Raw genomic sequence first — 15,971 nt, 5'->3', positions numbered from 1 at the left:
ACATGTACGTCACATTCAAACACACATTCACACACTAATGGCGGAAGCTGCCATGCAAGGCCCTCAACTACGACCCGTCAGGAGCAATTAGGGGTTCAGTGTCTTGCTCAGGAACACTTCGACATGAACCTTCTGGGCTGGGATTGAACCGACAACCCTTGGGCTACAGGATTTTTAAACAACAATTTTATATCCTGATATAAAATTGTTCTGTTCATTATTTACATTTAATATTGCTGTGTCCCGCCTCCTCCGGCTAAGAATTGTGATGTCTGTTTTACTTCAGTGACATAAAATTTGGATGAAATACTACATGACGATTCAGCTTTTAAAAACATTGTATGTCTCAGATTTTGTACCACATATGACAGTAGCCTGGACTGGATTTGAAAAAATCTGATTTGTGCTGTTCAGACTATCATAAAATAACAATAATACTCTACTAGGTTTTGGTCTGCTTTTAGCTTTTAACCTGATAAGTAAATTTAACTTTTGTCACTGAATGCAACAGCGGCCCTGCCATTACTGAAATAAACCTGTTAAGTTTGGAGACATTAAAAGAAACAGTCTTTAATGTTGGCCTCAAAAGCATGCATCCATTGATTGTCTTTACTTGCTTATTCCAGTGTAGGTTCACAGGAGCCATACCTGCTGCTACTAGGCGAGAAGCAGGCTATTTGGAAGGTAACCAGTCGATCACAGGGCCAACACAAAGACTCACGTTCACTTCTGGGGAGATTTTAGAAACAGCAGTTAACCATGCATGTGTTTTTAGAGTAACCCTAACCCCGTTGTGTAGGTGTCAAACCAGGAACCTTTTTGCTGACAGCTCTAACCACCACACCACCTTGAAGTCTGCTGTTATTTCAGTTATAACTAAATGAACAGAGGTTTTCTAAAAGAAAAAAGCCTGAAGTGTGTTGTGTGTTGGTGAAAGTGGCTGACTACTTAGTGATTGAGAGCGATGTGACTATGCATTCTGTGTGATTGTTGTTGACTGCAGAAGCAGTAGTCACCCATTGCGAGAGGGTGGCAGTCTCTGTATTATCACTGAGTCATGCCTGGAACTGAATGCATATTATAATCCTGATTCCAGAAAGCACAGTGCCTGAAAGCACAGGACTTTTGGGCAGTGAGAGCAAGACATGCTTTGGCAGCATGCAGAAGGCCACATTCTGGCTAGGTTGTCAGGATTACCACCTTAAAGGAACATTGTGTAACATGTTCTGTTGTTTACTGGCCACAATCGATATCTGCATATATGTATGTATGTATGTATATTATGAACTTTGCTATTGATCTGACACATTCTTGTAAGCGAAAAATTTTAGATTTGTTTATACATATGACAGGTAAGCCGGTATGGAAGCGCCATGACAGTCTGCCATCTTGAAACAACAGCCACCCGAAAGGGACAAATAGCACCAACTACACATTTTTCCTGCTAGCCAGCGCACAGTGATTGAGACGCGGGAGGAGAAGATAAACAAGAGCAGCTTACTATCCAAAAAAGATGGAAAATCTGTAAAACTGTTTTTTACAAAAATGCAGGACTATGCATATGCAGCAGCATGCGAGCTGGCTTTTATTGTGAGAAAAAGCTGGTGCTGCGTCAAGGAGAGTTTCCCTGTCAAGATCTGTTCCCCCTGTGAGAACCATTCCTCCTTCTAAACACAGAGGAACCATGTCTGACAGGGAATTTCCATCCACCAGATGTTTTTCCCTGACCAGTTATGATCCAGAAGGAACTTCTTCACCTGAGTGTGTTAAGTTTCAAATACAGTAACTGTGTTAATACTTTTGTATTTGTTTCATGGTGGTCACATATGTATACCGTTATTGTAAAGGGGGCAGAAGCCCGATTGCTGGTATTGTGAAGTAGATGGAATTAGGCGAACAGCGTTGTTGTGAATATGGCAGCAGTGAATAAAGTTAACCTTCAGAAGCTAGTTCTTTGTGTGTAACAAAGTGAACACTATTAACTTTCAGATGACGAGCTTTTATTGCCGTTGTTGAGGCTTTTTGAGATATGGCAGCTGCTGTTGTTGCAATACGTGTTTGAGAAAGTCAGACGCCAGAATGCACTACATGTTAGAATGCCATATACAATTCCAAAGTTCGATGGAAGTCATTCTTACACATTGTGCCTTTAAGTTAAGCTGCAAAAGTGCAAAATTACATACATAATGTGGTGCAGCACAATGAAAGAAGTCACATGTTAAGCATCATATCTACATGCTGTTATTATTTTACATCCAAGTTTTGATTTAGCATTTTTATCTTACAGTATTTTGCATTCATATAAAATAATAAACGAATCATTGCAGTTGCTTCAATAAGATGTCATAGTTGGAAAAAAACAAAACAAAACAAAACAAACAAAAAAAAAAAAAACAAAAGAAAAAACCTGCTCATGTACTCATGACTAACGCTGAACTTATCTCCTCTCAATGATCCCTGTCAAAATGAGCAGCTTATATCTGTCTGAAGTTCACTCTATTAATCTTGTCAAATGGATTCAGAGTGTGCAGATACCGCAGAGAGACAGACGACCAGATGGCCTCGCAGATTGGACAGAAAAACACAGAGCAGTCAGCAGATATAAAGACAAGGAAAAAGAAGGGCAAGTATTTATCACACAGAGTAAGAAAGGAAGAATGAGAGACGGAGAGTTCAGAATAGATGGTGAGAAGTACTTGCAGGAGTGAGATGTCATAGGAAGAGATTTACACGGAGGAAGAGAAATGACAGGCTCTGCCACCAGGTTTCAGATATTGCGTTGTAGAGCTTTTCTTCTACAACTTCCTGGCATTACAAGCAGCAAAAACCCAGCTCCCTGTTGAATTAAACATGTGTGAGAGTGAGGTAGAGGGGAAAATCAGACATCAAGGCAAGTGCAGTAGCATATGTATATGTTAAAAAGAGGAGGGACCTCTTTACCTGGAAGATTACCTCAACTGTGTTCCAAATGTATACAAGGATGTGGTTTGAGTGGAAATTTCTATGTAAAAGATAACACGTTGCTCTGTAGGGATAAAAATAACAGGTGGAGCAGCCATGTTGTGGGATTATTCATAAAGGTCTCTGAGTGAGGCAGATAAGACAGCCCTTATAAATAAATTAACTGTGTGGAAAAAAATACCTTCCTGAGAGAACTTCATCAGGGCCCTTGAAGTTCTTTCCATGTAAAATCAGAATGGACCAAGACCAGTGTCTTTGTGTAATTTGCAGGATTAAAGCAATCACTTTAAATAGAAGGTGTAAAATGACTAAATTCACTAATTAAAGGGCCTCTATTTTTTGAGTAATGCCTGATAGCAGCCGGGATAAGCTCCAGTATCCCCTGAGACCCCAAATTGGATTAAAAGGCCATTTAAAATGGCTGGAAAAAACTCAATAGAATAACATTTCTGCAACAATGAATGCTAAAACCCCTTTTGAAATAACACTTGGAATTATATATAGAAGAAAATTTCCTGCCAAAAAAAAAGATTGTTCATAGAGCTTTGAAGTGTGTAATTAAAAATACCTACTTTTCTCAAATATTATCTGGAATGAGATCATAGAAGATAAGCTGAAGCATCCATCTGTGTCACATTAATTAGGTTATTTTGTGCAGACGTTTCAGACAACCAGTAGCCGGTACTGAGGGGTTATTAAAAATAGAATCTAGATGTTAATAATAGGCACAATTGCCTCTTTTGTCTGATAAAAACTCTTTCACCAAATGAGACATTTGTAATAAGAAAAAGATGAGCAGAAGAGAATTTAACTTTCTCAGATGTTAAGTCACGTACTGTACAAGAGCAGAGGGTGAAAAAAAGCCTGTCTGCACTATTAAATGTATTTCTATTTTTGTTCTAATCCCTTCACAGACAAAACAATTGGTGGGTGTGAGTCAGAAATGTGTTGCTTCAATATTTCTCACTGTATCCAGCGAGAGATGGGTTTTTAAATATCAGCAATGAAATGTAACTTTTGCAGCTCTCTTCAATCAACTTACAGCATAATTGGACTTTTTTTTAGACCACAAAGAGGTCTGAAATAAATAAAATTTATAAAATTCATATTCCATATAATTTTCATTATGTATTATTCATTTAGAGTTGCCTCCAAATGGAACGACAAATTGATGTGACAGCTTGACGTCTCCCAATGTAATAGAACTATTAAAATTCAGGGGGAGAGTTTTCATGTCTATCTTACAGATTTTTCTTGCATTTCTCAAATAAACAGAAATATAAGCAAAATTGCAAAAGAGACTTTGAGGCAAAACAATATGAAAAACAAAATTCTGAATAATTAATAATTATGAATATTTATACTTTTTCGTGATTACAGCATTGTTAATGAATAATTAGGTGATTAAATGATGGTAAACTTCTAGGTGTTGTATTATAGCATCTGAATCTCATTCCAAAACAACCTGAACCAAAAGTGAAGCTGAATTCTACAAGTGGCTCGTAGACCTCTGGACTCTAAAGTGATATAGAAATTTGCCTCTGAAGCAGAAATTACTCTGGAGCTCATCATGCAAGGAATGTTGCAAAAGCTCGTCGAGCTAATGGACAAGATTGAACACCCTCTACATCAAGCAGTGATCAGACAGCCAAGTGTGTCTGCAACAGAGAAAACTTTACATGTACAGGCAACCATGACCAGAACAGCGTCAAGATCACAAAAAATATAAGGAATACCATGTACACACAGAGATGGGACTTGCCTTTTCATTGCCTTGCAAAGTAATGAGTTATTTACTGCTGTATTAAGGTTTGATGTATCAGATACTGGAGCATTATACAGCCAACACATTTGCAATAGTTGTGTTAAAATAAAACAACAAACTGTATTTTAACTGTGGGAAATTGCTCAATATTTGGCATCATGTGAGACTGAAGCATAAGGGAGGAAACATTGTGAAACGAAGAATTGATTTGGTATTTAGTAAGTAACATTGCCATTTCCCTTGCTGTCTAATTGATGAATGGGCAGATGAAGAGACAGACAAGCACAGAGACAGAAATGAAAAGGCAGAAGCTTTAAAAGCTTTGGATGGGATTTGTATCTAGTAAGCCATGCACAGGATTAAACCATGTTAATGCAATGCCTACACAAACTGGACACAGTGCACAGAAATACACACATGCACACATATATACAGAGATGGTGGGATGGGAGCAAAAAAGACAGCACTAAGCCTTTGTACAGTGCTGTTGTAAGTTGATATGTTAACACAATACTGTTCTAAAGCAGCTCGCAGACATAATGGTGTTATTGTGTTTTTAGGTACTTGCAACTTTAAAGGTGAGGGTCAGTGAATGCAACAAGTGTACTGGTACATGAACAAAAAGGAAGTGCTGTCTACATTCCCATGTGGAAGTTATGTGAATGAAGCAAGAGAGCTACACATGAAATATGTATCTAATGACTCACTGTACCAGGATAAAACCCAATACTTAGTGAAAATAAGAAGCACCACATTTCACACACACCTGGTCTTTCTGTCAGCACTTTTGCTGTTCTTGCCAGAGTAGTTTAACAATTCCAGAAACAAGTTTCATAAAAAGCGTCTTACATGAGGGATTTCACTGCAAGTTTATTAAAGCCAATCCATTGCCTCAATGCAAATTAAGGGAATAAAGAGCTCTCATGAGAAACTGCATCCCCTGCAGGACTTCAGCCTTGGCTCTGGCCTGCTGCATCCAGCTGTGAAACACATTGTTCACCACAAGCTCCTACACAGTGTCTTTAACTATAGCTTAGAACAAAAGGAAAATTATTATACAGCAGAGTGAAAAGTCCTCTTTCTTAGAAATGCAGCTCCATGACTCTCTGGAAAGGAGAGAAAATTGATTGTGGGTTAAGCAAAGGCATTGGGATCATAGTTCTGGACACAGCATGTCTTCCTGACATTTAGTATTGAATAATTTTCAAGCTGTGAAGGAACCAACCAAATATGCAATAATCAGCATCAATATGGCCACTCCCAGTGGTCACTAGGGTTGAAGGTATTTCTCTGCGAGAGGACAAATAAGACATTAAAGGGGTAGTGCACTCGAAATGTGTTTTCGAGCTGTAAACAACATAGTATTGTGATGAAAACCACCTATACTGTCGATAAAATTAGTCATTTTTAAATTTCTTTAAAAAAATTGGGATTTTGTTGGTCAGAATGGCTCATAACACCCCCTACAGTGTAAAACCAGGTTTTGTTTTTCATGTAGAGTTGTACTTAAGTCGTACTGGTGCTTCTCTATGTCACAAGAAATTTTTAAAAACCTCACAGCCCCCCCCTCCTCCAGATGCCAATAGGCAGGTCCTTGCCTTGCAGGCACAGAATTGTGCCCACCAGTGCATATGAACGGATAAGAACTTTATGGTGTAGATTTGCTAGTTTCAGACTTTTATTCTTCCACAGTTTCTGATGATATATATTGTTGCAATGGTACGGATTTGTACTTTTAAGTAGTGTAAAAGTAACAGTGGACTTTATTCTTCTTTATTCTACCTGCTGATCCTCATCTGGCCCTCATCAGACAGCAGCTCAAATTGTGGCAGCAGCAACTTGCAGCAGCACTTCCAGCAGCTGCCACCACCTGCCACGAGTCGCTGTAGCTTTCCAGAGCTGCTGGAGCTGCTGACAGATCAGTGCAACACATGTAAATGGCTCAAGACCCAATAAAACTACCTTACATCAGTTCCTCCACTAGTGCTAAATTCAGAGTTTACTCCCATGAGCCGACATCAGTTTCAGGCACTGTTTGGCAGTGGTAATGCAAAAGTTGTTTCCAACCGCCCAACACATCCTAAATATTTGCATATAGTCTTTATTCAAAAGTTTGCACAATTTATACAGGTGTTGCCCTCGTCTTTATTCTACTTTTCCTGTTCCCTTCCTGATTCGCTTCCTCTTTGGTTTGTTTTTTTCCCTGGTCGCATGTCAGCTATTCTGCTTAGCACTGCATCTGTGATTTCCGGTGGTATTACTCTGTCTTCTGTGTCAAGTGACGGATAGCTAAGCTCCCTGAAATGAACCAAATTATGTGTATAACCAACGCACTCTGCGTCGAGTATAAATGGGCCTTCAGGCTGATATGGTTCAGGTACACCTTGTTCTTGTATAGGTGAGGAGATTACGGATGGGAAAAGTGTTCCACCTCAAATACTGCTTTGTAGCATAGGTGCTTTCTAAATCTCGCTTTCCATCTTGCTAGTGGCCACTTAGCTGCAGTCTGCCATTCAATCATTTCTGTCTGTGTCTTCTTGACCCACCCACTCTCACGCACTGATCACCTCACATTTTGCACCCCAACCCTTGCAGCTTCTGGCATTTTTCAAAATTTGGCAGTGGGTGGAGTTCTACAAAAAGTAGGAGGTGTAGTTACACTTAAACTGCAGAAAAATGTCTTAACACAAACATCTTCTGAGCTTAACTTTTTAATAGTTATAGTCACGCCTTTGTCTCTGCACATTCTGTCGTACATACTGACATATTTTACATACACAAAGCTGCACAAATACATACACTAGGGATGCACCGATGCCAATACCAGTATCAGGTATCAGTCCAATACCATGTGCGTGTACTCTGTATTTATAAAAGGGCTCTGATACAACAAAAATGATACCAATGTGACAAAACCAGTGCTGTCAAACTTAACATGTTGAAGCGATTCATCTTTGTAATCTGTGTTCTTTTTTTTTTTTTTAAAGAAATGCATTAACACATAAACCACTAAAAATCACTAAACCAGATGAAAAGTCTGAGGCTGATGCCCCTGTTAGCAAACGTGACATTATAGCACTCCAAGCTGACCAAAGATCAACTCTGCTCTCTGAGCTCAAGATGTCCCTTCTTAAATTTAAGTGGTAATCACTTAAGCATTACTCTTCCTCTTCTTTTTTATTTAATTTTTTTGCTTTTATTTAAATTTTTACTCCTTTACCTAACATTTTTATTTAAATCTATTTAACAAGTTATTTCTCATGCCACATTAAAAATCTGAATTTGGTATTACCACAGCGAAAGAAGCTATTTTGTGCATGTAGGTGCTTTGTTGATTGAGGTCAAACACAACAGACACACCATGTTGTTCTTCTCCGCTAATGCATGTTGAACTTTTAACCCATTATATAAAATCATCCTGATTATGTCTTGGATCAAAGGATTTTTGAAATGGCAAAACCAGCTTGAAATTTTTTCTTGTGCTCATAAATACAACATGAGGTTTCTTATTTACCACTGTAAAATTCAACTGGACCCAAAATAAAATTGTGGTTTGATCTACTGAGGAGAGCTAACGTTACAGCTTCAGACAGAGATATTGATTTGTGTCTTTGAATACAAAAACTAGGCAGGAACCTTCATTGTCACTGGAAATTTAAAGGGTATAGTCAAGAATCTTGCTCCTTTTTGTGCATTTTAAAACAGAGACACAATGCTGTTGTATGCTGTGTTATTTCTTCTGTAATGCAACTATATGTGTATGCATTCTTTGCCTGCATATCTTTGTCTGATTTAGCTGAGCTGTATGTGAAAAAGTTCCTGTGTTTCTCTAACTGCAAAACATGATTGGCAGTTTGCTCCTATAGTATCTCAGATGAGATTTGTGCTTAGAATGAAAATAATCCAGTGTGAAAATCACGAGTTGACTTCAGGGAAGCCCTGTGATAGTGAGGACACTCATGATGCTGAGCACTGCGGCCATGTTCCATCAGCGGGTATTGCTTGCAGCCAACAGTGTGCAAGTGTCTGCATGACAAAACACACCCATTCATCCATGCAGCGACACAACACCAGTAGACATACTGTACTTGGGTTACATTCAACCTCTTCATCATCAAATACACTGACATTTCTATTCTGATCAGTTTTTTTGGCCTCAACAAACAGATGCCTCTAAGAGATTTATCAGCCCATACAAAGGACGGCAAGTTCAGCCTCCTACTGCTTCATACTCTTTTACAGTCTGACAGCTGCATTCAGTCTAACCGCCTTTAGGATTTATTCTGGTTCAACATAGACAAGGTCAAGGCGTTCAGTCTTTCTGTGGCTTATGAGATAATTTTCCTGTTGGCTCGGTCATTTCCATACATCCAACAACAGCACCAAGCACTCCAGTAATATAATAACAAGTAATATTAGCAGTGGATCTCTATTTCAGGCATCAGATGCCAAAGATGGTAGTAAATGAAGACAGAATGTAAGTGTCCTGAGGGAGGGGAGAAACATAAGTACCATACCTTCTTAGATGAGCTGAAGAGTTTGTTGATAAGGTCATAGAAGAGCTGGCTCAGGGAGGAAAAATCCTGTAAAACAAAGATGGCTTATCAGCTTCAGTAATTATAACAAATTGGATATTTGAACCATTAGAGAGGCTGCTGGTGTTCTCATCTTATGGCACTGACTGAGTTCATCATTGTAAAATGAAATGCTGGTAACAATTACTGCAGTAGGAACCACCACAAAATAAAGTCACAAGGTTTTACAGGAGTGTGGTAAAAAAACAAAAACAAAAAACAAACAACAACAACATCAACAAGAAACAAATAAATAAAACAAATAAAAAAAGCCCCCCCCCCCAAAAAAAAACAAACAAACAAACAAACAAACAAAAAAAAAACCAAAACAAAAAAAACAAAAAAAAAAAACAATAATTATTAGATCCTCAACCGATGTGGCGGTAAGACTGCATCACTTCAGAAGAGATCTCATTTCAAGAAAATCTGTATTTAAGAATGTTAAAATATTATATGTTCATTCATGATTAATGAAGCAAAAAAATGGTATCACCCTGATTTTTAAGGGCAAGCATGATGAAGACTGGAAGATGGACATCATTATAGTCATTGTTTGCATCACCATCTTTAAAACTGTTTATTCTCTTGTCACAATTTTCAGTTATTTGTAAAATTAATTATCTTTTTGAGATAGGAAAATGTCATCTTGAGAGATAAAGAATTTCAATTAAAAACCATATCAGCTTAGAAAAATGCCTCTGGAGGCAGTAACACTCCAAAAATAAAAAAAAGCCCATTGCACAACAGATCAGCTGGAACAATCTTCGTCTTGCATAAAATTACTTTTGAATAATCTAACATTAAAAATGCATAATTTAACCACATAGAGTAGAGATAATGAGTCTTTTGCATTATCTTTTAAATATGTTTCTTTCCTTGAGGTGATATTCTTAGAATGCTGTGCAGCAAAAAACTCCAGCAACAAATACTCACACAAGTCAAATACGTTGAAGCGTTTACTTCTTTTTGCTGAGAAGACCATACAGTGATTTAGAAGAACATTTTTGGGGCAAAAGAGCTTATACTTGTAGACTGCTGCTTCCCTCTTTCATTAATTATTATACACTGCATCTGCTGCAGCTTATTGTAGTGGAAAACAAAAAGACTATCTCTGGTGACAAATGTCTGTGTAATAGGACCAGAAACATAAAATAGACTATGCTATGAGGCTGCTGAGTCTTAGTCTGGCCAACTACCATGCCATAGGACATCTGCTATCGCTTAAGAACAATTACCATTCTATTCTGCTTGCTTTAATCTAATCTGACAAATACATCAAGTGATCTGTTTGAATAACACTTGCAAGATCTTCAAAAATGAGTTGCACAATTGCAACTCAGCAATGTAGCCAAAATACAATTCATAATGCAGTGGTGAAAACAAAGAAAGCTGAAATGTATATGCTGAAATGGAAGACTGACTAGTTAAAAATTAAATGATAATGTAAATTGTTTGTGTCCTGAGGAATGTGATTTTGAGTTTGTATTGTGATATATATTGCACAAGCAGTAAAAATATTACATGAGATGTGATCTATAGCATTGGCAACTATACTTCTGTTAATTTAATGTAACTGGGGTGGGTTAAATAAACTTAGGCTTCCCCCCACTACTTTTCAGACATTTATGTGGTGTTTTTTTGTTTATGTATTTTTTGTTTACTTATTTTTTGCTTATTCATTATTACTATTTCCTATGTTTAAGATGTCTGAATAAAGTGTTATTATTTATGTTATTTATTTATTTTAAAGACAAATGGTACTGAGGATGAATGTGTGACAGGAGGGTCATATTGTTTGTACCCTGTACTATTAAAATTTTATCAAAACTATTTCAATACACTGCAGAGAGCAGTTAGAGCCGCAGGTACAAATGCACTTAAACATAATACAAATAAAGAGAACAAGAACAATGTCAAGATTGTGGGACTGAATTACACCAAAATTATATGCCATGGTTGCCAATTTCTTTTGTAAATCCCTGCTTTATATTCTTGATATTTTATTTCTGTTGAGTTTGCAAAACATTTTTTGTGTTATCAAATGAAAAACAATAAACTCCTTTCCTACCTGGATGTCACACCTCACCACCCCCGTTAAATGAACTCAGAATAGCCTGATTCAGGTTCAGTACTGATTTAGTATCTGTGTCAGTTTCTATTAGTTTCCAGATTCCAAAGGACCCAAAACTGAATATGCCTAAAAAATAAAATACATTTAATGTGTGTTAAAGATTTCAATCACATGTCATTGCAAAATTTTCAGCCATATCTCATTTTAACTTTTACTCTTTAAACAGGCAGGTTGACTAATGTTCTGCATTTGAAAGCTTAAAGTCAGCTTAATACTAGTGCTTATGAAGAAGTCTTAAATAGTGACGTAATTTTATCGTATTCTGAACTTTTGTTCTTTGCCAGCCTCTGGGACTTTAGGGTTATCTAAGTAGAAAAACACTTCTAGCAACTGAGCAACGACTAGTGACGAGTGCAGATCCTCACAGCGGGGTTATGACTGCAGGGCTGGCTTGCTCATGTACGAGCTAAACTCTTTATTGTGGCTCACACTGCTCTGGTTTTCAGGGCATGACTTGTGCCAACAGTAACAATAAGTGCTGAATGCAGCAGGAACTCACTGAAGCAACATTAACGTGGTGCATTAGCCTAGCTTTCTTGTGACACACTTTGAGCTGTCTGAGGCAGCCACTCTGAGCCACGTCTTGCTCTACAAGCCACGCAGTCTCTGCTGCTCATCAGTTCCTGGTCTCTGCCATTTCCCATTCATCCATCCTTTCTCTTTCTGTTAATCTGATGAAGTTTTGTTTTGCCACATTGCCTAAATGCTATCTCATAAAGCCTGTTTGCCTGTCTGTTTTTAAATGTCTTCTGTGATTGTTCCTTCTTCTTTATAGTTGATCCCTCACAGCCCCTATTTGATTCTTCTTAAGATGCTGCTTGCTGCTTTTAAATCAAAAATAGATACTCGTCCTTTTTTTGCACTTGAGCGTAGGATTATGGCGTTGTGTTGCAGTTTCTCTTCCAAATCTTAGGGTGGCAGTTGGGCTGGTATTTGTTGGTAATCTTCACAGGACAGAGTTCTTTAGATGTTTTGCTTCAATTTCAGCAGTCATTTCCTGTTTTATAACAACAATGGTGGCCAACATGGTGCAGTGTCTTCATGAGCTTGTGCAAGTAAACGACAAAATACATATATTGTGTGTTGTTTTTTAAAAATGGCGGTTACAGCAGAAATTCATTCAGAAAATTAAAAATTCCAAAAACACCTTAATCACAAGGGAGTACTTCCTCGTAACCATGCTACATAGCAAGGGTGCACTTCAGTTCTGGAAGAAGTGTGCGTCAAGCCTCCGTGGATCTATGGGGAGCCTACAGGGCTGACGCTGTAACCGACTTTACGCAGACCCTGCTTCAGTATAAACCCTGCTTTAGACTGTCTAAAAAGTTGTCTTTCAGCAATTACATAATTTTCTGAGACTAAATAACTGTTTTATGTCTACCACTCAGGTTTTTGGCCACATCACAACACTGACACTGCTCTGGTTAAGGTCTTTAATGACATCTGCTTGGTCTTCATTTGAGTGTCACACTTGATAAAGTCGACCATAACATCTTACCAGACTGGTTTGAGCCCTTTCTAAAAAACACAGGGAGTACTTTGTGTCTATAGCTACCTAAAAATCTGAACAAACAAAAGTAAAGTTCCCCAACTTTAATGGGAGTTCCCCAAGGTTCCATTTCGGGGCCATTGCAGTTCAACATCTACATGCTCCCACTCACTTGAATTATTAAAGATAACAAAAAATGTTATAATAATTATGCAGATGATGGACAATTTTACATAACCATCTCACTGGGAGGCCATAGTCCTATCCAAACACTGATCAAATGCATTAATCACATTAAAAATGGATGTGCCAGAACTTCCTTCAGTTAAATGAAGACAAAATTAAAATAATAGTTTTTTGGAGCCAAGGAAGAAAGATTAAAATGTCACTACTCATCTTCAAACAATGATGTTAAAAACCAACAACCAAACCAGAAATGTGGGAGTAATCATGGACTGAGACCTGAATTTTAGCTGTTATTTTTGTGAAGTCAGCCTATTATCACTTAAAAAACATAGAGGATTAAAGCACTGATGACTCAGCAGGATTTAGAAAAACTTAACCTGTCCTCACAAGTCTCCCTAAAATGTCCATCAGACAGGTCTAGTTAGTCCAGAATGCTGCTGCTCGAGTCCTCACTAAGACCAAGAAAGCAGATCATATGACTCCAGTCCTCAGATCTTCCTGTGACTTCAAAATCCTGCTTTTAGTTTACAAAGCACTAAATGGTTTAAAATACATTCTTTGTTATGAGCCAAGCAGATCCCTCAGGTTATCAGGGTCACCTCCACTGTTCCCAGAGTCTGAACTAAAATGGAGAGGCAGCGTTCAGTTTTTAATGCTCCTCAAATGTGGAACAAACACCCAGAAAACTGCAGATCTGCTGAAACTCTCAGCTGCTTTAAATCAAGGTAAAAAAAAAAAAACCCAAAAACTATTTGACACTGCCTTTTATGAAAACAACTCACACTGTAGGTTTCTTATCCTTCTTTTTTCCTTTAGCTTTTTCTGCCTTTCTTTTCCCCAATTTTTTAGTTTATTATGTACTTTTTAATGCTTATTCTGCACCCTACTGTAATACTTTTAATGTTTTATGTAAAGCAGTTTGAACTGTCTTGTACATGAAATGTGCAATGCAAATAAACTTGCCTTGCCTTTTCTTTTTCACAATTAAATTGCAAGGTGTATTAAACCAACAGACTCAGCCACTTAGAAACAGATACAAAGTCTGAAAAGAAATTGGAGCACATTTTCCATTTTACTGCAGCCCCCCTTTTCAACCTATATTCCTGCCATGATACAACTAGCGCAGTGTCTCTACTCCACTTTTGACACTGTCGTTTATCCTCTCCAGTCAGTGACTGGGGTATAGCCTCAGCAAAGGAGCTGAAAAGTATGCAGCTATGAAGAGTCTTATTGACGGGTCATGTCAAGGTGAATCCTTTGAAAAAAAATCCTGCAGAGACAAGTTGGATATTTTATCAGTGTCTCAGTTACACAAGTAGTGACAGCTATTGTACAATCTCATTTGTTCTCACACAAGCCAGAGATACGTTAACATGATTGTAACAGATGATGTTTTCTATTAAGGAGGACTATTTGGGCATAGAAAATATGTCAGTCATATGTGTTCTGCACCTTCCACCATGACTACAGGTGTTTCAGCACCATGCTGACCTTTAATATGTTTATATGAAAGTAATTAGCCATCTGTATAATGGTGAAACATCGCACTAGTCATTGTTGGAGTATAACCGAGGTTCACTCCAGGTGGAGTACTACTTGAGACATGCTTTCCTTTAGCTTTGCCCTGTGAGTGCTACTTTTTTGCTCTACTTCCTGCTCTACTTCTTGTCCCCTGTAAGTTATTTTGCTCTGGCATACTTTACTTCTTTAACTAGTCCACTGCTGCTGACAGATGTTCATGCTACTAATACATTGCTATGCAAAAGGTTATGTTCGGACATTCAAAACCATCATGAGTAAGCGGTGATAACCACAACACCAGTAACTTACCAGTATTTGTCACTGCCGTTTAATAAGTAACTGTATGTTTTCTCTCGGTCTCAAAAAGGATTTAAATTCCTGTCAAGACCACATCAAATAGGATATTGCGGATTATCTGTATTTTATGTCATTATTATGGTGTGATATAAAATTCAAACTTTAAAACAAAACTTAATTCATCTCTAATTTGAAAACCATGTTAGTTGAAACAGCTGTGGCTTCAAACAGGGTGGACACAAAGAAAAACTATAGCTGCTTTAGGTGACTTTTTAGTCAGTTACTTTTGGAGAAGCCAACTGTACAAAGCAAACTGTAATACAACCCCAAATAAGTCAGCTTGGACTACATCAGATTTATCAACAAAAACAAGCATAATGAAAGAAAGCTGATGTTTCTGTATGTACTGTATTTACAGAGAGTTTTTGATGCTCACCATCAACTGTCACCCAAAAGCTCATTTTTAAGTTTAATTTCATAGCACAGAAAATATATGTCTTATGGGCTTGACACACGGGAGGCGACCAAAGGCAGCAGGAGTGCCGTGCATCGTGCACTAAGATCGCTTTACATTGGTCAGTCCACCAAGCCCCTCGCTGGTTGGCTGTAGTGCCAGGCGACAGCGACAAAATTGAACATTTTCCTATTTTCTTGTGTCGCGTCGCAAGCATCGTGTGCACGTCTACATGAACGAGCGCAACATTTCACATGCACGAATGTCGCCTGTCGCTTGGCTGCAGGAGGGCAGCCATTTTCGCCTCAATACGCAGGTTCCATAGGAAATGAATGGAGAAGGGGCGACGTCGCCACCTGTGTGTCAAGCCCATTATACTTAAGTAAACCCTCATGCTGTTTGTGTTTTGTGTGTCATACACTTCTGGATCAGACTTTGAAAGAAAAAGGTGTTCTTCGACAATAACACCTATGCATGACAAAGATTCAATTCTGTTAAAGATTATTGTTGTGTTAGAATACATACTTTTTACTTTTTTGGCCATATAACACCATAACTTTATGGCATGTGATGTGTTTTTTCTGATTTTGTTT

General features: G+C 38.0%; 1 protein-coding gene across 6 annotated transcripts in view; it reads right to left on the bottom strand.

Moving 5' to 3' along the window:
* The window catches only part of dlgap4b (discs, large (Drosophila) homolog-associated protein 4b), a 123,280-nt gene that overhangs the window by 67,102 nt on the left and 40,207 nt on the right, over positions 1–15,971 (bottom strand). For all 6 annotated transcript variants that reach the window (XM_041979748.1, XM_041979750.1, XM_041979751.1 and 3 more), the window contains exon 2: positions 9,244–9,309. The gene's annotated coding sequence lies outside the window, so the exon portion shown is untranslated. The remainder of the gene's footprint in view (positions 1–9,243; positions 9,310–15,971) is intronic.

This window comes from Melanotaenia boesemani, chromosome 3 (assembly GCF_017639745.1).
Source record: "Melanotaenia boesemani isolate fMelBoe1 chromosome 3, fMelBoe1.pri, whole genome shotgun sequence".
NCBI lineage: Eukaryota > Metazoa > Chordata > Actinopteri > Atheriniformes > Melanotaeniidae > Melanotaenia > Melanotaenia boesemani.
This window is presented reverse-complemented; position numbering and strand designations above follow the sequence as displayed.